The following is a 25,445-nucleotide window of genomic DNA, read 5'->3' as shown; positions in this document are numbered from 1 at the left end:
CATCCCACGATGCGTCAAGTGCCTCAACCCATATGGAGACTATGTCGAAAAGTAACCTAATGTATGTACTATCAATTAGCTGTATTGGTTGAATGAAATAACATATACACACTAGCGTGTGCAGGACATTGGGAATGTATGCCAGATCTAAAGTATCACCACATGGAATGTCCTCCTCACCCCTTTCCCCTAAGAAAAGATAGCGTCATTGCACCCGGCGCTGCGTCGGCGACGCACGGCACACATGCAGACGGGAAATAATTTATACGTAATCTCTTCTCCGTTTGTAATAATTCTACATAAAAAAAGTTTGTCTAATGGGGGTGCCAAGGCACCCATGGCACCCACGTTGCGCACGCCTATTCATATACAAGTTTCACTGCTGGCTTTGTAACCTTACTTTTTGATCACTCCTCGAAGGTTAACCTTACTACTTATTAAGACAGAATGGCGTATACTTATGACCAGATTTAATATTTTGCGTTATCTAGGCCGAAAGATGCAAGGTATGTCCGGAAAGAAATGTAATACGTTTTATTGTGAAGCGACGGGTACGTTACAACTCGCTCTATCCGTTGAAATCGATAGTGATGTAAATCAACTGCCGAGTGAGTGCTTGCTCAGTTGTCTCCGAGCTCTCGGAGGTGAAAAACAGGCGATTTCAGTTTCGTCTCTTGCATAATTCGTGATGCAGCGCTCGCTGGAACAAAGATTCGCGATCAAGTGTTGTGTGAAATTCAGCAAGTCCATAGCGGAAAGTTTTCCAATGGTTCAACAGGCCTTCGGGTATTAGTGTTTATCAGAAAAGCATATCTACAGATGGCATAAGCCATTTTTGTAAGGCTATGAAGAGGTCGACGACAAAAGCCCGTGCTGGACGCACGTAAATCTCCTCAAACGACGAAAATGTGAAAGAACTTTTGCGAACAGACCGTCGAATAAGTGTTCATTTAATTGCTCACAAGTTAAATATTTAAATAACTATCACCCCTGAAAGAATATAGTTACAGAACAATTGACGACGTGAAAGCAGGTTGTGAAATGGGTTTAAACGCACTTTCTGAAGATGCCTTCCAAGATGCCTTCCCAGATTGGGAATCCTGTTGGCAAGATATATCGACATAGGAGTACAATATTTGATAGAATGTTAATGTACAATTATTATTATTATTATTATTATTATTATTATTATTATTATTATTATTATTATTATTATTATTATTATTATTATTATTATTATTATTATTATATAAATGTTTTTGTTCATACTTGTAGACTTGGTGACATTACTTTTCGGACAGACCTTGTATTTGCCACTCCTTACCCCGACGTACAAACTTTTAACAAAGTAGAAAATAAAAAAAAGATAAACTTCACTTACTGTATCCATATCTTTGTTTCAGTTTTTCTTGTATGAATTTTAATGCGTTTTGGAGTGGTAATAAGGTGTGACGAGGCCAATACGCGCCTTAAAGGAATTATTACTTGGAATTATTATTATTATGACTTTAATTACGTCTATTGTTATTATTAATGTTTAACATTTGCATTTTTCGTCTTTTTTATTAAGTGTTCGTCCAAGATGCGCCCCCAAAGCCAGAGCCTAGTGATAAATCCGGCCCTGCGTATACCCTCACGAAATTTTTCATTGATACTATCAAGACGATAGTACACAGTATGGTTATATAAACTGGGAGTAAAATCAAACGTATTTAGAAGGAAAAGTTGTAGATAACGGCTACAACGGTCTTTCTGACTCTGCTTCTGCCCCGGCAGCAGTTTTCGTAGTTTGAGGGAAATTTTCATAATCTAGAGAAATCTCGAAGGTAAATTTTTGTAAAAAAGGAAAAGGGAATTTTTGCATAAAACGTGAAAATCCAGAGAATTTTTCGCGTTAACTGATTGACCAATTATAATGCTTAAATTTTCATTTGTTCTTCAGAAATAAACCAATACAATATCAATAGTTTGTGTGTTTGTCTTCAAAGTAGCATAATTAGCACCCATTGTTGGCTCCGTGTATTTGTGTGTATTTCTTTGTAAAAATGAAGGAAAAAACAATAGAAACGAAAAGCAAATGAATAAGAGAAATGTGGTTGACACCAGTGGCGATCGCCCCCCCCCCCCCAGAAGAGGAAAGTTTTTTTTATTTTATATATAAATAAACCCCATCCCAGAGTTTGGAGCTCTTAAAAGTAGCTCTAAGTAGCAGTATTACAACCCACCGCCACTCCAGAAGTTCGTGCTAGATCCGCCCCTGGTTGACACTTCCTTTAATATAGCTAAGTTAGTCTTATTACATAACTTCTGTCATAGGAATTAGACAGTCATCAAACTAAGAAAAGGGAAAAGTTTTGTGTCAATCGAGGGAAATTTTAGCACGAGCACTGCCCGACAGGTAAACTGTGCGATCGACATTATGCGCAATTTCTCGCAAGAAAGAAAATTTTATTACATTGTTTTTTTCATCAAGTTTATCAAAGTACATAATCATCATTTCCTGTATCCTGCACGTGCTGACAGAAAGGACACTAGAGTGCGCAGGACATTGGGAATGTGGGTGCCAGATCTAAAGTACCACCATATGGAATGTCGTCCCCCCCTTGCCCTAAGAAAAGATAGCGTCATTGCAGCCGACGCTGCGTCGGCGACGCACGGCAGACATGCAGACGGGAAATAATTTACACGTAATCTCTTCTCAGTTTGTAATAATTCTACATAAAAGAAGTTTGTCTAATGAGGGTGCCAAGGCACTCATGGCACCCACGTTGCGCACGTCTATGAGAAAGGGTAGAGAGAAAATATACTTTCCATCTATTTGCAGTTGCACAGATTGGTCCTGGCTAAGCAAAAAACAGGTACAAAGTCTGTGGTACAGAAAAATCTTGTATGATACAGAGTTCTCCTAAGTTTTGCCACTTCAGAACGTCAGCTTGTTTTCTCTCAGTGTAGCATAAGAATATGGTTTACTTTATCATTTTTAAACTGTAATATGGCCCAAATGAAATGAGATGTTACAGGATAAATTCTTATGTATAGTTTTCGAGAAAAATCTAAAAATACAAACTCTAATGGCGCTAAAAAGTATGTCCTTCCTTGTCAAATAATAATGCATTGTTTTTATTGTGCTAGAATAAATAACTTATTTATTTGCGTACAGTAAATGTAAAAATAATGTCTCATACAGAACGCAACTTTTGAAATGTCCAACATGTCTGTTCTATTAAGTTGATTGCACTGAACGTTACACGATTTTCATCTATAGTAGTCACAGAGCGCCAAACAGCTAATCTCGTCATCTGTTTTCTGTACGGGTAGGAATGGAGCGCTTCTTGACTGAACAGCGTGTTGTTATATTGAGAATTTATTATAAAGGTGGCGAAGCGAATGTTGTGCAAACTGTCAACGAACACCGTGGAATGTTTTGTCAACGTCATCACAGTCAAAATTATTCGATAAATTACATTACGTAACCAAGGGGACGCGCTCCCCAGGTTGGGAACCACTAGCCTAAAACATCTATACAGTACAATGTTGAGAACTGAACTAACAAACTTGGATAGTGTACTATATCTGCAACCCAAATTCCGTCAGTGTGTAAATGGTTGCCTATCTTCTGTTATGTATGATTTGGACAACTTTTCTGTAGAAGAAAATCAGCGCGTACCTGTACATTAAAAGTCTAATTTGCTTCAGTGCTTTGTATTTATATGTAAAGAAACGAAAACAAATGAAAACTTGGAACTCTGTATATTGTACAGAGTGTACGATAGTGTATGTTAACGTATTAAATACTAGGTTTCATGAGTCATTTTGAAAATAAGAAAAGTGGTAGAGCCGGCTGAGATTAAAATTATCCTATTTTATGTCTGCGTACGGAGTCAGATGGTGCTTATTGCACCCTACACCACTCAGCATACGAAGTGAATGAAGACGAACACGTGTCTTCTATCTTCGATACTTCAGACAATATTCAACGAGAACTAGAACTAAACTGGGATAGCAAAAGCAAGAGTTGCTCATATTATTTCCTGTAGTGTATATACCACGTTATTTTCTAAAAAGCGCAATCACACAATTCAATATTTGTCATTGATGTTCAAGTTTCAAGGAAACCAAGGATCGTGTGGTGTTAATCCATAGCTAATACTGTTTGAAGGTCTTACCCGCTAAGCCACATCTAATATATAACCAATGTGTACTTTCTAAATTCGCGACCAATGGACTTTGTTCATGGAATATCAAAACATTAAAACACTTCGATTTGTATGATAGTTGAACATTTTAGAACTAATGCCTTGAATTGAATCCGTAACTTTCTCAACACTATTGACGTTAGTTGTTACTTTCCAAATACAGTTTTAAAACTAGTTTTCCTCCTTTTATTTCCAAACACCTCATAAAATTATTTCGGTATGGAGTATTTTGTTCTATGGGGCAGCAATATGGACAACACGCAGAAGTGATTTTAAAAGATATGATTTCGAAAAGTGGGTGTGGAGAAGAATTAAATGTTTGGTTTGTTGATGTTTAGCATACCTTTTTAGCATTGAGACATGCACCTACAGTTTAAAATGCATTCCGAAATGCCATAATGCATTTAAATTTCCATGAATCGATCCCTGGTTCCCAAGTAACCAAAAGGCGCGCGCAATTCCAACTAGACCGGTGAGAAAGGCTGGAGAAGATTGAAGAGAAGTTAGCATTCACGAACAAAAATCGAATTAGTAAGTGATAGTAATAGTAGGAGAGGAAAGAAGAATTTTAAGTAAAATTGAGAAGAAGACGAAAAACTGGTTAGGGCATTGGTCGAGAAGGAAATATAATACAAGGCACGTGTTACAAAGTATGGCGGTAGGAAAAGGAGAAAGAGGCCGAAAGAGGCTACGGTTGATGGATATGTTAAAACAGAAATTTTCTACCTGAAGACGAAGAGATGAGCTGAAGACAGTTTCTCAGAACGTATTTTTTCTGCCTAGTTTTCTACAAGAAATATTGTCCAAGAGTATATACCTTATATCATACATTAAAACCATTTTAGTATATATATTTAGTGAAACAATATCGCAATTTAGAAAACAGTTTATATATAAAACATAATACTGTCTTTTGCCAATAAAAGTGTTCCTACCGAAAAGCAAAGAGCCTTAATAATTTAGCCATGCGCAGAAGACAGAGGAACCAAAGATAAGTATTTCAAATAAGATTTATGTGTTATCAATTTGATATTACGTAGGGTCAAAGCTGTGAGTGTTTTCACCAAAGGTGAACATTCTTGTTAAACTTAAGCTTTCAAATTGTGGAATGCTTCCCAGTAGAAGCATTTTTTTTGTTTTGTTTTTGAAATTGTATTGACTTACATTTAAGTAAAATGTTTATATAACCGAGAGATATTTTTTCCTCTTCGAAACCTGAGATAGTTTTTCTCCAGTAGTATTCTTTCTTATGTCGGGTTTCTGAAGACTGTTACGTGTGTAAAATTTTCATGATATGAAATATTTTTATAATGTAGTACCATTTGTTGAATGTTCTCTGAAGACTGTGTTGTGTAAGTGTTCATAATGTAATTAATATACTTTTCTACAGTAGTATTATTTCTTGTGTGTTCTTTGAATTTTCCGTTATCTAACATAGTTTTTATAAGGTGTGATATTTCTCCATATTTTTCTAGTGTTCTTTGAAGATTCTGTTATATAAGTAAAGTTTTCATAACGTAAGATAATTTTCAACAGTAGTATTATTTCTTTTGTGCTCTTTGAATGTTGTATTAAGAAAGTAAAGTGCTTATAACATGAGATATTTTATATGGAAGTACGAGTATTATTTATTGTCTGTGTCCCTGGAATTCTTTGTCATGTAAGTAGAGTTTTCTCCACATGAATATTATTTCTGTATTCTTTGAAGCTATGTTATCTTATGTAAGTAAAATTTTCATAATGTGAAAAAACTATTTTATAACAATAGTATTACTTCTTATGTGTACTTGAATGCTTTACTACGTTATGTAAGTGTAAATTTGGTTGTTGTGTTTCTGTAGTTCTTAGAGCAATGGCTTCTAACTTTGTTTACTTTGTACTCCCTTCATAAACACTGCGTACTGTACCTCCTTGTTTCCAAAAATAAAAACAAAACGTCGAATATGTAGCACCTGTAAAATTTGCTAAAGCTAAAGTTTAACTGGCCATTACAATTGATGATCTATTAACAATTTCACACTTTATTTGTCAGCAACTTGCACCTCCCTTGCTCGCTTTTTACACGCCTCCAGGAGGGCGCGTCCCCAGTTGGAAATCACTGACTTAGAGCAACTTATTGAAAATTTTCATTTGAAGATCACTATTAGAAACACTTCCCCGAAATGAAGAATACATTTTAGATAATTATTTGTTTCAATGTTTCTGTCTTTTAAGCAAAAATCGATTAATGACTGTTTTTTTCTCACATTTATAGATCATGGTTTCTTTACTTGTTTATCTCAAAACTAATTTTCCTTTTTATTGAGTAAGAAGTTTTCTTTTGCATACAAAAGAACCTCATAATGGGTTCTACGTAAATGCATAATGATTTTTCAATTCAAAGTAGATAAAATGAACTGGAAACTTTAATAGATTCTTTTTAGTAGCTTAAATACAGGCATTTTGTCATTTCTCTTCCGAAAACGAGAATCAGTTATAATTTAATTCCAGCGGCAGTTCCTAGTACTTAATTGAAAATAAAAAATAAATTTCTTTAGAATACTTTATTCCCTTCTTTTAGTATACCAATAGGAGAACACTTTCTTAAAAAATCACAATGTCCACTGTTTGCCCTATTTCACATTTTAATCAAAAAGCTATTTCTTAATGAAATAGGTTTACAGAAACTCATTTATACATTTACCGTGCCACATTTATACATTTAACCTGTCTAATTTATATATTTACCCAGTCTTATTTATATATTTAACCTGTTTCATTTATATATTTACTCTGTCTGATTTATATAATTACCGTGTCTCGCTTATATATTTATCCTACCTCATTTACATATTAACCCTGCCTCATTTATATATTTACCCTGTCTCATTTATGTATTTACCCTGCCTCACCGTCTGATTTATATATTTACTCTGCCTCATATCTATATTTGCCCTAATTTATATGTATACCCTGTCTCATTTATATATTTACCCTGTTTCATTTATATATTTACCCTGTCTCATTTAGATATTTACCCTGCCTCAGTTATATATTTACCCCGTCTCATTTATATATTTACCCTGTCTCATTTATATATTTACCCTGTCTCATTTATATATTTACTCTGTTTGTATGTGTATCCTTGCATCCGGAAAACAAAAAAAAAAAACTGTGTTCGTTAGTCCCGGAGACAAAATATTTAAAGAAACTAATTGAGGGTTCAACATCAGTGTTGAACAAGAAGTAGGAGGACAGAAGTTAGGAATGGAACTCTTATTCAGTTGATATTCAAAGCAGAAGTAGGATAAAACAAGGCTTCCCGATTTCAACGTTGAACACTATAAAGTAAAACGGTAATGAAGAATGAGAAGTAATACCTTGTAACCGAATAAATATCCAAAGAATATAATTATTTAACCTCCATCTTTAACTCTCTACTACGACCAGAAGTGATACAAAAGCACTACAACTTATTGTTTGAGTATTAATCGACATAGAGCTAACTAACTCTATAGCCTATAAAACCCAGAAGTTCAATACCGCGTTCACAAAAGACCTCCATTGACTTCATCCTGTTCTTAGCCAATTGTAACCAGCCATTTTTTCTACGAGATTCATATTAATACTGTCCTTCCATCTGCACCTAGGTCTTCCTAATAATCGTTTTCCTATTTGGATTTCCAGTCAAAACTTTGAAAGCGTTCCTACTTTCTTCCATTCTGGCAACATGACCTGCCCACTTCAGTCTCTTGTTTACCCTAATAATGTTTGGTAAGCGGTATAAATTGTGCAGTTCCTCGTTATGAAGTTTCCGCCATTCCCCGTTCCTATTCCTCTTGGACAACCAGCCCAAAAATTACTAGAAGATAAACTGGGTGAATAAGGAGAATGATTTAATTCAGTAACTGATATTTAACCCGAAATCTTTGAAACAATATCTTCTGCTCCATCATTTAGTTTTAGGCTAGAATGTTGACAGAAATTTCTGTTAATTTTGCAATAACCAATTTCTAAATGGCTTTATTCATTTGACGTATATGTACGCAATAGTAATAATACGTATAAATGTGTATATTTTCGTGAACTAAATCACTTCATGAGTGACACCAACATGAATCCTGGAATTCAATTAGTAAGTCTAGCATTTCCATCGTGCTATGTATCTTGCAATTATTATTTCGTTCTACTTTGGACGTTATTTTCTCAAATGGAAATGTAGTAGCATTTTGTTTTAAAGGTATAGTATAAAAAAATACGTAGAAGGAAAATTGTCTAGGGTGATCCATAATTAGTCTATGTATATGATGTTTGACTGACTGTAGTATTTGTAATTTTGAACAAGTTTCGATATGGAAGCACTATGTAGCACGAGAGTGTGGATAGCGGACACTGGACTTAGAACTGTTAGTGTATGGTAGACAGGATGGCGCAACGATTGTCTCTATTATGGGGCGTTTACACTTAGTCGATTTGCGTTCGATTCAGTTGAATTGACGTCACTTTCAACTTAATCGACCGTGTAAACAGGACTTCAACTTAATATCTTGTTGATCGAAAGCGACTAATCGACTAGCAACTGAATTGAAAGACGTTCTATTTTCTGTGGTCGATTCTATTTTCTTCTGCTATAACACCGCAAATTGTACCAATTACTTTTTGCTTGGACATCTTTAAAATTGCCAGACAATTTCGAATCGACCAGAGGAGAACGAGTCGACAAGCAGCATTCAATTTCGGTTGAAACAATTGAACACATCCATCGATCTGATTCGGCCTAGTTGCTTCGATTTAGTCGCAAATGCAGCGAGTCGATTTAGCCGTGCGACTAAATCGACCAAGTGTAAACGCCCCATTACAGCGTGTGCGTCGTGTAAGTTTGTATTCTGCGGAATGGTCTGCTCGATCTCCCGATTTGTAAAACATTTTACTTTTTCTTATGAGATATTTTAAAGGACAAAGTATGTCAACATCACATGCACACACGGAAAGCTATCACAGAAGCGTTCCACAGGATACCAGTACGAGTCTGGGAAGCTGCTTGTGACAAGTTTGCTCTCCGTCTCCAGGCATGTATCTATTTGGATGGAGCATTGGTGGATTGGTGGTGAGAACAGAGATTAAAATTCTTGTAAGGAAAGGTGTGAGAGTAATATGTTTATGTTTAATTTTATATTCGAGTTATGTTGTTAGTTTATTTACATCAGTCTTTGAAACATAATATACATAATTTTGAGTCACCCTGTATATGATATACTACGGAGTTTGTGCTAAATAGTTTCTCCGATAGCACAAGACACTAGGAAAGTCTTTATTTAATTTCTAGTTACCGGTTCTCAGATTTTTGATATTGGAGCAGAACCAAGGACTCCGAAAAGAGAACATATCGTGTGTAGAAGCATTGGAGGAGCCCAGCAGTCTGAGTAAAAGAAACAGCAACGGCTGTAGCAGAAAGATGACGGCTGCCGGGAATTTTATTGCAGACGCCGGTCGGTCTCCAACTGATATATATATATATATATGCGTATGAGTGTGTGTGAAGTAAACTGAGCCAACAAGAAAATCTTTCAACTTTTGACTGTTTTCTTTATTTATATATATATATATATATATATATATATATATATATATATATATATATATATATATATATATATATGGTATGGAAAACTTCTAGAGTAAAAGAATCCTTCCAACCTTTCTCCCCATAATGAACGAAAAAAAAGGGAAAAAATATGAAAAGTAGAAAAGAACGAAAAATAGTTCACAATTTTGGCTCAAGATACACAGACTTTTTTAAAAAATTTTTCTTCCGTCTTTCTGTGCCACCATTTCTTTCGTTCCTCTTGTTTTATATATTTTTTCTTTCTTGAAACGAAAAAAAGGAGAGACAAGAAATAATACTGAAAGGATACCCCAGAAAAAAAAAACATCGCCTGCGGAATAACGATTTAATTGAATCTTGGGTGTTTCATCCTAGTTTTGTGTCTCGGAACAATTGAGTTACTTTCTTTGAAAAAGAATACTACAAAAACCATGCCATCAAAAAGAGTAGAAAAGAAACGAGTCTTTTGTATTTTTTTTAAAAAAAATAACTTAGATAGAATATAATTAAATGCATGGTTTTCTTTGTTAAAAACATTCTCCGAAAAGAAGTGAATACTTTTTATTTATTTTTTTTCAAATAGTATTAACTTTTGAATCCAACATTTTTTTTTTTTTGCACTGAAAATACTCGGTTTCGAATCCAAATATCTGCAGTAATTCAAGAAATTTAAACAATAATATTCCATTATCCTAACTTTTGGAAAGGTAGTGGTCACAGTGATTCTTTATAAATGCACTAGGAAAAATCCCTTATCGATACAGATATATATTTTACAAATATACGGAATCCAGAAGTTTACTACGAAAATCTGTACGGAGCATCTGTATGTACCGTATGCTGCATATGTACTGCCTTGTCCCGCTTAGGTGTTACACTACGCCGCTGCAGAATGTCTGACATCTAACAGTCTTCCGAATATTACATGTGTATTCGTATGTTATATACTTCAACTATATGTTATATAATTCCGCCTGTGTGTGAGTACCTGACCGCCTACATATATTTCTTAGTTTCATACGGATAGAACATTCATACGGAAAATATTGTATAACATATGTTTTCAGTTGTAGGTTCACTGCAGTGTGTTACCCATAGTTATATGTGGAGTCCAAAAACTACAGGATTTACGCATATAACATAGTTTTTACGTACACTATATACTTTTGTTTTCTGTGTGTTGTAGCGAGATCAAAGAATAATCGTTTTATGCACAACATGAAATGAAATGAAATGAAATATTTCACTGTTACATCACCCGATTATGCCTCTTACAGCGGTGTAGCCAGCAACTTTTTCTAGGGGGAGGGTCATAAGTTTTGAAGAGGACCAGGTTTTTACATATTAAAAAGAAACCAAAAATGTTATTTAGGAATATGAAAACAATAATTACTCACTTACATACATGCATATTATTATTATTATTATTATTATTATTATTATTATTATTATTATTATTATTATTATTATTATTATTATTATTATTATTATTATTATTATTATTTCTTTTAGAAGGAAGATTGAATAGAAAAAGGACTTCCTTTTTTTCAGTATTGCTTCATTTATCTTTAGTTAGTATCTTCATGACATGCCCAGAAAAACGTCAGGTTTAGTGTATTCACCTACTCAGCTGACATATTTTTGATAACACAAGCACAAACAGCAGATATCATAGAAAACGTTGTCAATTAGAATCTAACAAATTTAGAATCATACTTTAAGAAGTGGTCCCTGAGACCAAATCCCAACCCAACTAAAACTGTCTATGGTTTCTTTCATCTAAATAACTCGTATGCCAATGATCAACAAAATGTATTCTTTTGTGGCAAAAAGGAAGTCAAATATGAGAATGCTTCCAAGTATTTAGATGTTTTCCTTGATAATAGTTTAATATATGAAAATATTTGATAAAACTGGAAAATAAAGTACCAGAAACAATGTTTTTTTTTTTTTAAAAAAAAGATTTGCAGAAATTGGATGAGGTAGTGATGCTCAAACATTTAAAGCTTCAGCCTTGGCGTTAGTACACTCATGGCTGAATATTGTGCTCCAGAATGGGAGAGAAGTGCTAACAATAAGAATTACTAAGCGTTATATTGAAAACAATCAATGGTAACTGCAAACCAACAGCAAATCAATGGCTTTCTGTTCTTGTCAACATTCCCCTCTAATATAAGGAAAAGGAGCAACCACTTTAAAGGAATATACAAAGCGCTTAAACAATTGTCCACTCTCCATCAATAACCTTTCTTCATACCGCCTCAAGAAAATCCTTTCTGGCGAGAAGGTAGAAAGTTCCTGGATGAAAATATTGATACTAATGAGAATGTGAAACATCTAGAAGATCAGTGATGTATCCAGGGCCGGATTTAGGGGATTCAAAGGTGCACGTGCACCCCCTTCGTTGCAAATATACACTACCTAAAGTGAGAAGCTAGCAGTGAATTTTGCAAAATCAATAATTTAAGTCAATTTTCTGAAGGTTGAAGGAAAAGAATTCATCGAGAGCAGACATTTAGCATTTCCAAAGGAATTCCTCATTCACATCGCAGATGCCTAAAGGCTTTTAAAAAACTAAAATTTATAATTCGAATGTACTGGTAGTTATTGGTGCACCCTTCCCCCCTCAGAGAATCCTGGATCCGGCCCTGGATGTATCTGACTGTAACTTGATAGATAACCCATCTACAAAACCCGCAGGTTTTATATCACCAAGAAAGAGATGGACCATTGTCAATAAGCTACAGAACAAGGACACTATAACTTCCACCTAAATAAATTTGTCACAAAATCCCAACTGTGTCTGCGATGCTCTACAAACAATGGAACATATTATAGTAGGTATGAATCCCTATGTCAAATTGAGTTGGAAGTTACTGTGTGTAAAAGTTTGGCCACCATTGCAGACTCATTCCTGGGGTTATATACAAACAATAGAAGGAGGACCAAACTGGCGTTCCAGTAGATCAAGTGTTATGACGTCATCAGTGGCGTATTTAGGGGTGACTATCAGGCTGAAGCCCCCCCCCCCCGAAATAAATTTGTAATACGCAAAACTTCATTAAAATTTTTAAGCACCCAAAAGGAAAACTGCTTATTCATTAGTAAGACTATTCATGTGTTGTGCATAGCCACCCCGAAAACAAATTCCTAAATACACCACTGTACGTTATCATCATGGTTGCCCGTGAAATTTCCAATAGAATGTTTAAACGCGTATAATTACCAAAAGAATAGAGGTCAAACTATCGTTTTTTGTCCCAAAATAAAGTTGCAATATCTGTATATGGTATCATGTTTGAGATATATTGAAGGAAACATGAAAAAAGTATTTTTTGACACTCGTTTCTAATTTTAAATCTGAATACCTCCATAATTTTCAAGAGTTCTAAAAATATTGTAACAACAAAAGATGCAGATCTTATGATCTATAAAACGGTACCAGTATGTCTTCTGTATCGTTTCACATACGGTAGTTATGTGATTTTATATAAGATATGGTGTGTTCGCTTCGTAGCTGTAATTTATGGATATGTTATACTTGTATCATTAAATAAAGAGTGAAAGTTGCTCCACCACTGCAGATTCAGTCTTTAGTTCACCTAATTCATAATATAGGATGGAAGAAGTAACGTTCTAATAGACCAAAACTTATGACGCCATCAACATGGCCACCCATAAATATTCTAATAAAATATTTAAAACCGTATAACTTCTCACAAAAAGAAGATAGAATCGTATTCTTTGCACCAAAATATAACAAGTTAATTGCATTTATACAAAATGAATTTGTAATGTCCAGAATACTGTTATACACCGTTATCTATAAATTTTGGATACCATGCTCCACCCTGTATTTGTTAAATTTCAGGAACAATATAACAATGAACCTTCCATAGGCCTGCGTTATATCTCTCAGTCGAAAGAGACACTATGGATTTTTTTAGAAAAAGGACTCCATAACACATTTCTCTAGAACTGATACAAAGCGAGAGAAAGAAACGTTTGGATCCTGTAATCTTTGGTAAACGAAACGTATCTTATACAAGATAACTTATTTATATTACCACTAGATAGCGTAGATGGTGCTACTTCATCAGTCACAGGACATCATATTCAAATTACTGTTAGTTATAAAGAACTACGAACAGTTTTGAGCTGTATTTACGTAGATTGACATCATACTGTCGTTAGTAACATACTTTTTGTTCCTCTTGGAAAAGTTATGTTACCACTGTGGCCATTATTTTTTAAAAAAAACTAAGAGGTTATACAAGCGGGTGAATAGTGCATCTTATGTAACCTATCAATACCTACTTTTTTTTCCTTGGTAGTTTTGTAAAATCCTGGAAGATTGAAAGAAGTAGGAGAATAAGGTTGACTCAAATCAGTGCTACTTTCCAGGAAAATGACATGTGTATGAGAAAAAGGGCGGCGGTAGTTTTCGTATATGTGTACTTACATAGTCCTTACGAAAGAATAAAAAGACGAAAAGAAAAATAATCTAGGATTGTATCAGTGACTTGCCTACTTTTTCTTCACTATCTTCTTGAAAGTACCGCTATTCATCAATTTTCCTTAATCTAGCATTTCCTTTTGATCTATATATTTTTTTTCTTTTCGTTGGGTGTTCGTTCCCTTTTAATAACATCTCCCAGTGATCCGCATTCCTTGTGATAACGCTTCCCTCGCATCATCGCCTCCTACGGTTAGAGCAGCGCCTGTAATGATCTATCAGAGCCATCTTTCTCTCTTTTCAGCAGGGATCACATCGCAGATTCCTTGCCCCCTTCCCTCCGAACCCTAGAGTCTCATCATCAAAGTATTGGCTGAGGAGGGAGGGGGGAAATTTCTCGTCTTTTATTCTCCTTCCATCGACTTTGCCTCCAGGCGAAATGACGTCAGGCGGAAGAATGGTTGCTCTTTTCTGCGTTCTGCTACGCCACTGTTTCTGATTTACATGTTACCGGTACTGTAAACATTACATATGTGTAAAAACGCATAATGTTTACATAACATGTTTTTTTTACTACACATATGATGTTAGTCTTTTATAATTTAGATTTTAAGCTTTGCCCTATTTCATAACACATAATATACATTAGCTTACATGTGACATAACGTCCTTGGCTTTGTTTTTCCAACTACGTTGTATAATGCAAATAATTTGGTTGGATAAGAGTTTATGTTCTGCAGCTCTCTAGGCGCCAGACCCTCCTAGAAGACTTTTGACAGCCGTAGAATATCATTAATTAAGGTTCTATCCATTCTCAGAAGTAAGGCGTCGTGACGCTTTCTAGCAAAATATCATAGTTACGTCAATGCCTACATGAAATATGTACCTGTATTTTAACCCTTGTCCGGGCAACCGGGGCCTCCCTGGCCCAGTAGCTTCATTTTTCTAAAATTTCTCAATAATCATACATATTTCGAAGACATAAAATACTGAATTCTTCTATCTTTCGTCAAAGTTAAAATCATGAACATATCGAGTTGGTAAAGCTTTTTTTTTAAATTTGAAAATCTTTTCCTGACGTAACCGGGGCCTAGGAGGCCCCGTATAACTTTAGTGAAACTCCTGTCAAATATTAGATCAAATTGTCACATAATTATATATTGAACACGTGACTATTGTAACCTTTAGTCGGAACAGTATGCGGCAACAGACATTGAATTTTGAGTGTTCTGCACTTAAAATATATACTGGGCCTGACAATCCCCGGTTGCCCGTTTACGTTACAAAAATGTCTGGACCGGATTTGCTATTCTGCTTGGTCGGCTTACAAAAGCGTGACACGAAGTTTCGCTACTTGACAAAAATATATACCGGTACATTCTAGACTAGTATGAACAGTAAGTGAAAATAGGCATTGATTTTGTGTATTCTGCACTTAAAATATATACTGGGCCTCACAGGCCCCGGTTGCCCGTTTACGTTACAAAAATGTCTTGCCCGGATAAGGGTTAAGGTAGAATACTGACTATCGTAATGATTCAGATTTCAAAGCTCTTCTACTGAGAATCGAATCTGGGTTCCGTGTACGAAATATTGGCTTGCTAGCCACTAGGCAAAAGTGGAGCGTTAATGTAAAATGTTATTTTATTGATAACTGCATGAGCAGTTTTTTTTAAACCTTATGTAAAACAATTCAGTATCTTGTTTGTAATTAAGAGCTTTAATAGCCAAAGAAAATTCAAATTTGTACTTTTTTACTTCTGGTTTTGAATAACATTACAGGGATTTTTTAAAGTAAATTTTGAAAGAGACTTTGCATTAGTAACTGAACGACACTTTTCAGCACCAACGACCTTATTTACTTTCGGCGGGGTCAATATGGCTCCAATTCCACATTAACTGTAGACCTTGCTTCATGTGTTTATTTTCAAAAATATGGAGTTCCATAGAGTAAGTATACTAATGTTTATACTTACTTTTCGATTCTTCTTAAAATAGAAGAAGATTACATTTTTTCTTCCTGCGGCCACCTCGTTCTCCGGATTTTATTTCAAAGAATTTGTTAAACACAAGATATACGTACGGTACCACCGTTAACCATAAAACATGGGCGTGCGGGTCACAATGGCTCGGTAGTAGAGCTTTTAACTCTGGTGTTTGGGGTCCCTGGTTCGGTCTTTGGTCAAGCAAGTTTGTGGTGGACAACATCGTGTCCGTGGGTTTCTCGTGGTACTTCCGTTTCCTCCCACTTTCTCATTCCACCAATTATTCCATTATCATTCGCTTGCCTTAATCATCCGTGTCCCTTAGCCTAAAGGGCATAATTGTGGGACTTTAAACTGAAAGATTTCATTTCATAAAACATGCGCGGATGACCATAATAAAGATTAGTTTATCCACTATGGCAGAAATAAGATCTAGAGATATATGTTTGCCATAGCGGATAAAGATCAAAGATCAAATATTAATATGTTCATATATTTTTTGTTACGTATTATCTTTAAGAAACCTAACCACTGCGAAATTAAAATACCACTAATTTTACAATAAGTATGTGATATCTTCAAATAGATAAAAGATAATCGAAATGTGGAACAAGAGCGCCCTAGACAATATTATTTTGCATGAGATACCGTTATCACAAGTCACCTAATAGCTTTCCGTTTGCAGCCATTTATAAATGCGAAAATAAATACCGATTTTCTAAATGGCTGAAATCCGAAAGCAGAAAAGTGAGTCGTGATAACGGTATCTTATTTAAAATAATATTGTCTAGGGAGCTAATCTTTTCGATCATCTTTTCATCTATTTGAAGATATCGCATAATTACTGTAAAATTAGCGATATTTTTAATTTCGCCGTGATGGGGCCTCTTAAAATTTGTTACATGTTTTCCTTTTTGCTTTCATTTTATTTAAAAATGGTGCTTAAAGTATTCATTAACCATGCAATTAATATGGGATAGTAAATATTTATTACAAAACTGAAGAATTTTGTAATTTGACCCTTAAAAAATATCCCTGTGGTCACATACAGATAAGAGAGCTACACAATAACCATGTGTTTGAAACGTACTACATACAAATATAAATAAACTTGCAAAAAAAATCTAAATATTGGAGTACCTACATCATTCATGGAACAAAAGAGCAATGTTTTACGTTAGCTACATACGTTGCTTTTATTTATTTATGTATTTACACGGCGTATAGAGAAGACATTTGTTGATGTAAGGGGGGAGGGGTAAAAGGGTAAAAGGGTAAAAGAGAGAGGAATCGTGGTGGAACAATCACCAATTCCACTTCCGTTAGGGTTCGGTGGCCATCCGAGTTCACTCATACATGCATTAGCGAGCAGCATCCCAAAGGTCTCCGGTCTGGTATTAACATGCATTTTACAGGAGAGTGTGTTCCGCGGTAACAATGTAAACATCATCGACGAGCGTTCTTGTGAGCTATCTTCGGTGAACATTTATGAGATTAAAATCAACCTCATTACTACTACTACTACTACTAATACTAATACTAGTAGAATAAATAGCCTCGTAGTATTAATACTATTTCTTGAATTGTTACCTGAAGTATGATCACAACAGGTAGAAAAATATTTAGATGTAAAAAGGGTGAATTGGAGAGTAAACGTAATTGTGGTTTTAAAGGATTAAAAATTCCCTTCTATTTTCAGCCCCTCCAAACTTATCCCACGAGACTGCTTTTTAGTTACGTGATGTGTAACTACTGTATTGACTAACGTTGTTGATATTATTTCCCGTTTTCTAGGGCGGGGTTCTCTCAAAATAACACCCCAATTATGTCTCAATACGAAATCTGAGGCTCGGGATCGCGTATACCAAACTTGCTCACACTACCTGTATGATTACACAGAAAAAAAAAGAAAAATCCCATACTCTATTATGAAGCACCACAGCATGTGTAAGATTCTAGCTAACAAAATAAAGAAATTTAACTGACACGTGTATGGTCTACTCATTAAATTCCAAGATTATCTGATCCCGGCTGAAGCTCATATGGTTCGGATTCCACGTTAAGCTGTATATCTACGTCTGATATAGCCTTGCTGCTGAAAGGGAAGCTAAACTGAAAATCCAATCAAATCTAACCAAGATTATCTATAGATTTTCTGAACCCTGTTCCAGAATTATCTCTCTACTTTAATTTACTGGGTTCACCTCGAAATACCTTGACGGTACATTGATCCTTGGTCTACTGCCGGATCCGTGGGAGAGCACTAGAGGTGACCGCAGCCCTCAAAGGCAACCTTTAGATAGGGTTGCACTACATAAAATATTGCACTACTTTATTCTGATTTGTTGTAAAACTACTTATACATTGATCATTCAGCATGCGATCCGTCTCTTCCCGACACCGCTAGTGGGTGGAAGGTATACTGCTAATCATAGAAAGAGATATTACTGCAAATATATAAATTTGTCTATCAATGTAATAGTCCCGTATAATAGTACTGTTCATTAACTCCTGGTCTTATCCTGTAAAAATTAATAGGGATAATTTAAATCTATTCTTCCTTACCCCATTCAAAATACTTTCCTGCCGCAAATCTATTCCTACTTATCCCCTTCAAAATACTTTTCTGCCGGAAATTTATTCTTGCTTGTTCTCTTAAAAGAACTTTCCTGACTCAAATCTATTCTTATTTGTTCCCCTTCAAAATACTTCCTTGAAGCAAATCTATTCTTACTTGTCCCTTTCAAAATACTTCCTTGAAAGAAATATATTCTTACTTGTCCCATTCAAAATACTTCCTTTAAGCAAATCTATTCTTCCTTGGGGGCGCGGTGGCTCAGTGGTAGAGCGTTCACCTCCGGTGCTTGGGGTCCCTGGTTCGATCCCAGCTCGCGCCAAGTGGACTTTGTGGTGGACAAACACCGTGCTCGTGGGTTTTCTCGAGGTTCTCCCGTTTCCTCCCACTTTCTTCATTCCACCATTTCACTCATCTCTCATCGTTACCGTCTCCTTTAGCCTAGCCGGCATAACCGTGGGACGTAAAACTTAAAGATTCCATTTCATTTTCTATTCTTCCTTGCCCCTTTCAAAATAGTTCTCTGCCACAAATCTATTCTTACTTGTCCACTTCATAATACTTCTCTGCCACACATCTATTCTTACTTGTCCCCTTCAAAATACTTTCCTGCCACAAATCTATTCTTACTTGTCCCCTTCAAAATACTTTCCTGCCGCAAATCTATTCTTACTTGTTCTCCTTCAAAATAATTCCTTAAAGCAAATCTATTCTTACTTGTCCCCTTCAAAATATTTTCCTGCGCAAATCTATTCTTACTTGTCCCATTCAAAATACTTTTCTGACGCAAATCTATTCTTCCTTGTCCCCTTCAAAATACTTCTCTGCCACAAATCTATTCTTACTTGTCCCTTCATAATACTTCTCTGCCACAAATCTATTCTTACTTGTCCACTTCATAATACTTCTCTGCCACACATCTATTCTTACTTGTCCCCTTCAAAATACTTTCCTGCCGCAAATATATTCTTGCTTGTCCCCTTCATATCATTTTCTTACCGCATCTACAGTGTACCAATTAGGTGTAGATTCTACACCCTATTCCAATAGGCATCGCTGGAAACAGTCCTGGAACTCCTGTTGTAAAATACAGTTCCCTCCTCGTGATGTTCTGGATGCTTTTGATGGTGTCAGATTTTTTTTTTTTATTTATTTTAACGTATATTTCTGTAGTTTGGTCAAGAAGTCAGATATTATTCCTCAAATGTGATAAGAAGCATTGTCATGGTGAAAAAGCCACTGTCCACATGCTCAATTGTCCGGCCTTTACGACGAACGGAGTCACGTAACCGTTGAAAGACAGCTATGTAAACCTCCGTATTGACAGTTTGGACAGAGAACAATTTGTTTATGCACGATCCCGAACATGTAAAAAAAAATAGTATTATTTTCACCTGAAATCAAACTTGTCTGTCCTTTTTGGGTTCGGAAAGCCAGGTTACTTATACTGGGGTGCAATTATCTTGGTACCTGTCTTGGAACTCATAATTCATCCTCCGAGACAAAGAGACAACCACAATGGGATGACCGGGTTCGGACCGTTCCCAGAACTTCGTAATTAGACATGAATAACACCTATTCAATACTATATAGATGTAGTGGCTTGTAGTATTTAACCTCTCCCCAAAATTGGCCACCTTCCAACAAAAATGTCTAGGTGCATGCGTGCTCTAGGTGATACTGACCAAGAATGTTTGACTGTTTGTGGGTGTTTTTTTTTTTCAGTTTTCTGCTGATGCTGTGTACGAATAGCGTCATTTCGTACGTCTCTGTAGTGATTTGTCCAAGTTCAGAACAAACTTTAACATAGATGAGCTGCTTCATTTAAAAGATCACCCATTCACAATTCGACCCAGATCACACGGCACACTACATACAATCTCGACTCACTTGCATTATACCAATTGAGCTCTTGAAATACGTCGGTATGTTGATGCAAGTAAAAGTTTGTTTTGAGATACGTAAAAACTTTTGAAGTTTTATAAGTATGTTCCTACTATGTATTGCAGTGTGGAATTTTGTGAGATGACAATTATGATCATAAACTACCTCGAAGTGGTAATAACTCAATTTCAAGAAAAAAAGTTATATACCTTATTATGTGAGCCAGTCGATAAAATCCACACCTTGGCTTGGTATACTTCTAGGTAATTGTCTGGGGTAGACAGTAGGGTATTTGGAAATTTCCACGGTCACAGCACGAATTTTCCACGGTAAAATTTGGCGCTGCAGGTTAAGAATAGATGTACCAATTAGGTGTAGAATAGGTGCTTATAATCAGTGGCGGATCCAGGGGTGATCGGGGCGATTGCCCCCCCAGAAGAGGAAACTTTCTTATTATATATATATATATATATATATATATATATATATATATATATATATATATATATATATATATATATATATATATATATATATATATATATATAACCCATCCCAGAGTTTGAAGCTCTTAAAAGTAGCTCTAAGTAGCAGTATGACAACCCGCCACCCCCGCGGAAGTCGGTCCTCCTGGATCCTCCCCTGCTTATAATGTTTGTTTTTACGTAACTTATTTCTTAAGTGGATTATTTACCCTTTATTGGGCATTGTTGCTCTCAAGCAACATCGCATTCTATTGCCTTATCCGAGCGAATTATAATTTCAGTGAGCATTTAATTGGCATTATTGCTTTCATGCAATATTCATATACATGATTTGTGGGTCACATGTTTAGATATTTCTAATCTTCGTCAACAGGGGACAGTCAAATTTAGTATTGTAGAAGATTTATCTCCTACGTTCCGAGAAAGTTCTTTTTTATTTATTTATTTATTTATTTATTTCTTGTTTCTTGCTCTGTAGGAAAATATTTTAAGGAAACTGTTGGTAATTACTAAGATTATTCTTATGATATTTGACCATAATAGGGCAATGCTGCTCAGTAGCAACACATAAGACCTATTTTATGGCAATGTTGCTTTGAAATAAACACCCTGTATTTTGTAACCAAAGTACAAAAATACTTGAAACATTACGAAATTATGATCAGGAAGACATGGTTCAACCATAAAAGCAAACTAAATATTTTAATGGTAATGTTATCAATGTTTACCAATTGAAAAGTTAAGAAGCATTCTTCCCACACCGTAATTTACGGAAAATATGGAAAAACTTTGAAACATATATACATATATATTTCTCTAAGTTCACACAGTGTGGATTTAATTTCCACGTTATATGACTGATTTTTTTTAAATTTCTAATTCGTCTGAAGAAGGTTTCTAATTAGTTGATGTTGCACAATCACGTCGCGTATAAGTTTCTACTTTGTGTGTGGGCATTGAAATCAGGAATGTCTTTTGTTTGTGTATGCGTGTGTGTAGGAGGTTTGACAGACAGTGTAGGCTGATAAATCTATGCCGTTAGAGACAATATCTAGGATCGCAAATGTCAAATGTAACGTCTATCTTTTAAGAGTTCTTTAAAGTCTTTATTTTATTATTATTGTTGGGAATATGAGCGTGGTACAAAGTGCTTTTTAACGGTAGCACATACCGTTACATGTAGTTTGAGAGAGGTTTAGTCTGTACAAACAAGATTGAACAGACAAGACTGTAAAGAATATATTTCAAAATTATGTATGAAAAGTTAAGATTTTGATAGTTATTTTGTAGAACCGTTGGCGTCAGCAACACGTAAACATTGTGGGGGGCAGACTACCGAGCAAGGATGTTATAAATAGAGGATCTGCCCATATGTATCTTCATCCTATTAAATCGATGAAGCCAAAAAACAACCGAGCATCTGCACGTCAGATTGGCTACTCTCGTTTCTGCCATAGTCTGATTGGATACTTTCGTTTCGGCCATGATTATTGGCTCAAAACATTGCGATCCTATTGGGCGGAGTGAGCAGAGTAGAGGTGGCGAAACTGTGACGTATGGCTTCAAGATTTTGTTGTAAGGGCAGATCCTCTATTTTATAAGAACCTTGCTACCGAGGGACTGGAGGGTATGATGGAACACCCCAGGAAAGCAGAAGGTCCGGGGATCGTTTCCGGGAATATATTATATATATATATAGTGTCTTGGTGCATTATACTTTTAAGTATTTTTGACTTAAAAAAGAAAGAACTTTTTAAAAAATGTGTTTTATGTTTACTTCAATAGTCCAGTTTTTCTCTTTTTTTTTGGGGGGGGGACATGGTACTAAAAGAAACACAAACACACACACACACACACACATATATATATATATACTTTACAGTTTTTTATTCAAACAATGAAATTCAATCTTGCTTTACAATTTTAATTAAACTTGAATGGTACCAAGTGTATGTAAAAACAAAATAATGATAAAAGAATGTGAAGTGAATATATTCAGGACTAATAAAGATTTGAAAACAGGTTTTAGGTCTACAACCATATAATTAATCTAAATGAGACTCAACGATGGATAGTTAGAAAAATTAGTTGAAAATTGTTTTCTTTTTTCTTTTCTTTTTTTTTTTAGCTAAACTAAATTCGCTTTGCTGCTCGCTATCTAAAAAAAAAAGGTTACTTTACATTTTACTCCACCACTGACTGCCTTTTTTCACAATTGGAAACAAACTTTTGTGCTACTTTATATATATATATATATATATATATATATATATATATATATATATATATATATATATATATATATATATATATATATACATAAATCCACTTTGTCTAGCATTGTTTTGTGGACGTAGTAAAGTGCTAAATGGTGGAGCCTCTTTTGAGTCATAGTTGACCTAAGACACTTGAAATATTGGAGGGAGGGGGGACGAAAACCGTTTTACAAATATTCGGGGGACACGTTCCTGGTGTCCTCGGTAGGATCGACGCCCGTGTGTAGAACACCATTGATAATGACAAATATTGATTATAGTAAGGTACAGATCAAGAGTAAATGGACCAGTCAACATATTTGTGCTTTTTGCTGTATAAGGCTACCTTACAAGAAATAGCCACTTATCTTTTAAATTTAATTATTATTTATTTATTACCAGTATTTTATTATTTTTGTTAGAAGTATGATTACGTAAAGGAATATGTATTTCACTGAAGATAGAAAGACCACTGAATTCAATATGATCGTTAGCAGCAGGAATGTAATGGAGGTATGTGTGCGTATATGGCGTATACTCACGCAATATTTTTACTCTCTAGCGTATATTCAACGTATGAGCCTGTACGGGGGATAGAGCATACGATATACCGAGTGTTCTAAAAATAACGCCCACAACAACAAAGCGCTATTCTTCAGGTCAAAATAATGCAAAGTGCTCTATAATGGTATACCTTCTGGGGCTTCCTTCAGCCGCTACAGGACATCAAGATTTCATTATGTGGCAACGTTGCAGATTAACTTGGATTCGCGTTGCTATACGAATCTATCAAGAAGTTACATATATTGTTACGCTAATAAATGGTGCTAGTTTCCACGTCTGTCGACTTTAACTGCCATCTAGTAAGAATGGATATAACTAGTGGATGGATCGGTAGATCTTTGAGGTTCTTTATCTACAACATTGCCACCCAGTGCAATACGGTACAGTGTCTAGACGAGGACCCGAAAGGTATACAATATATATTTTATGACGTATACAACAATATATATATACACATTAGAATAATGCTCTGTGACCCATAGGTGATATACAGTATATATATATATATATATATATATATATATATATATATATATATATATATATATATCGGGTGTTTCAAAACAACATCGACAATGTTTGGGATGTGATTCTTGACACCAAGATAAGACAAAAAGTATAGATCAACCTGGGTGCACAAATGCTACCTTTAGGAGTTATAGGCTGCCGAAAACATGCAAAAATGAACTTTAAAGGTCCATAGCTTCAAAACTATGGGACCTACCATAGTGAGATCACGACTTCACTTGGGAACTAATATGTACGCTATCCAAAAATATATTTCAGAATCCTAAGATACTCACGCAACAATTTTTATAGAGGAAGTTTAGTTACAGGCATATAATTTGAAGTATTCACCAACTACCTCTATAAAAATTATTGCGGAAGTACTGGAGGATTCTGAAACTTGGATATTTGGATAGTGTACATACTAGTTCCTTAGTGAAGTCTTGATCCGACTACGGTAGGTCCCATAGTATTGGAGCTATGGACCTTTAAAGTTCTTTTTTTTTTCCAAGTTTTCATCATCCTATTACTCCGAAAGGAAGCATTTGTGCACTCAGGTTGGTCTATACTTTTTGTCGTATTTTGGTGTCAGGAGTCACCTCCCAAATGTTGTCGGTGTTGCTTTGAAACATCTGATATGAAATGAAATCTTTGAGTTTTACGTCCCACGGTTATGCCGTTTAGGCTAAAGGAGACGGTGATGATGAGAGATGAGTGAAATGGTGGAATGAAGAAAGTGGGAGGAAACGGGAGAACCCCGAGAAAACCCACGAGCACGGTGTTTGTCCACCACAAAGTTTGAAACATCTGATATATATATATATATATATATATATATATATATATATAACAGGTTATGAATGTTATAGTATACTGAAAGACAAAGTAAGCGTTTTTGTTACAGTTATTTTAAAATTAATCTATTCTTTCTTCCGCCATATGCTGATATTAACA

The 25,445-nt window shown here is 35.2% G+C and overlaps 1 protein-coding gene across 3 annotated transcripts in view; it reads left to right on the top strand.

Annotated features, from left to right (window-relative positions):
* Window positions 1–25,445, top strand: part of loaf (low-density lipoprotein receptor domain containing lost and found) — a 699,718-nt gene that overhangs the window by 440,475 nt on the left and 233,798 nt on the right. The gene's annotated exons all lie outside the window — the stretch shown is intronic.

The sequence above is a fragment of the Thermobia domestica genome, chromosome 2, assembly GCF_964235325.1.
Source record: "Thermobia domestica chromosome 2, izTheDome1.hap1.1, whole genome shotgun sequence".
NCBI lineage: Eukaryota > Metazoa > Arthropoda > Insecta > Zygentoma > Lepismatidae > Thermobia > Thermobia domestica.
This window is presented reverse-complemented; position numbering and strand designations above follow the sequence as displayed.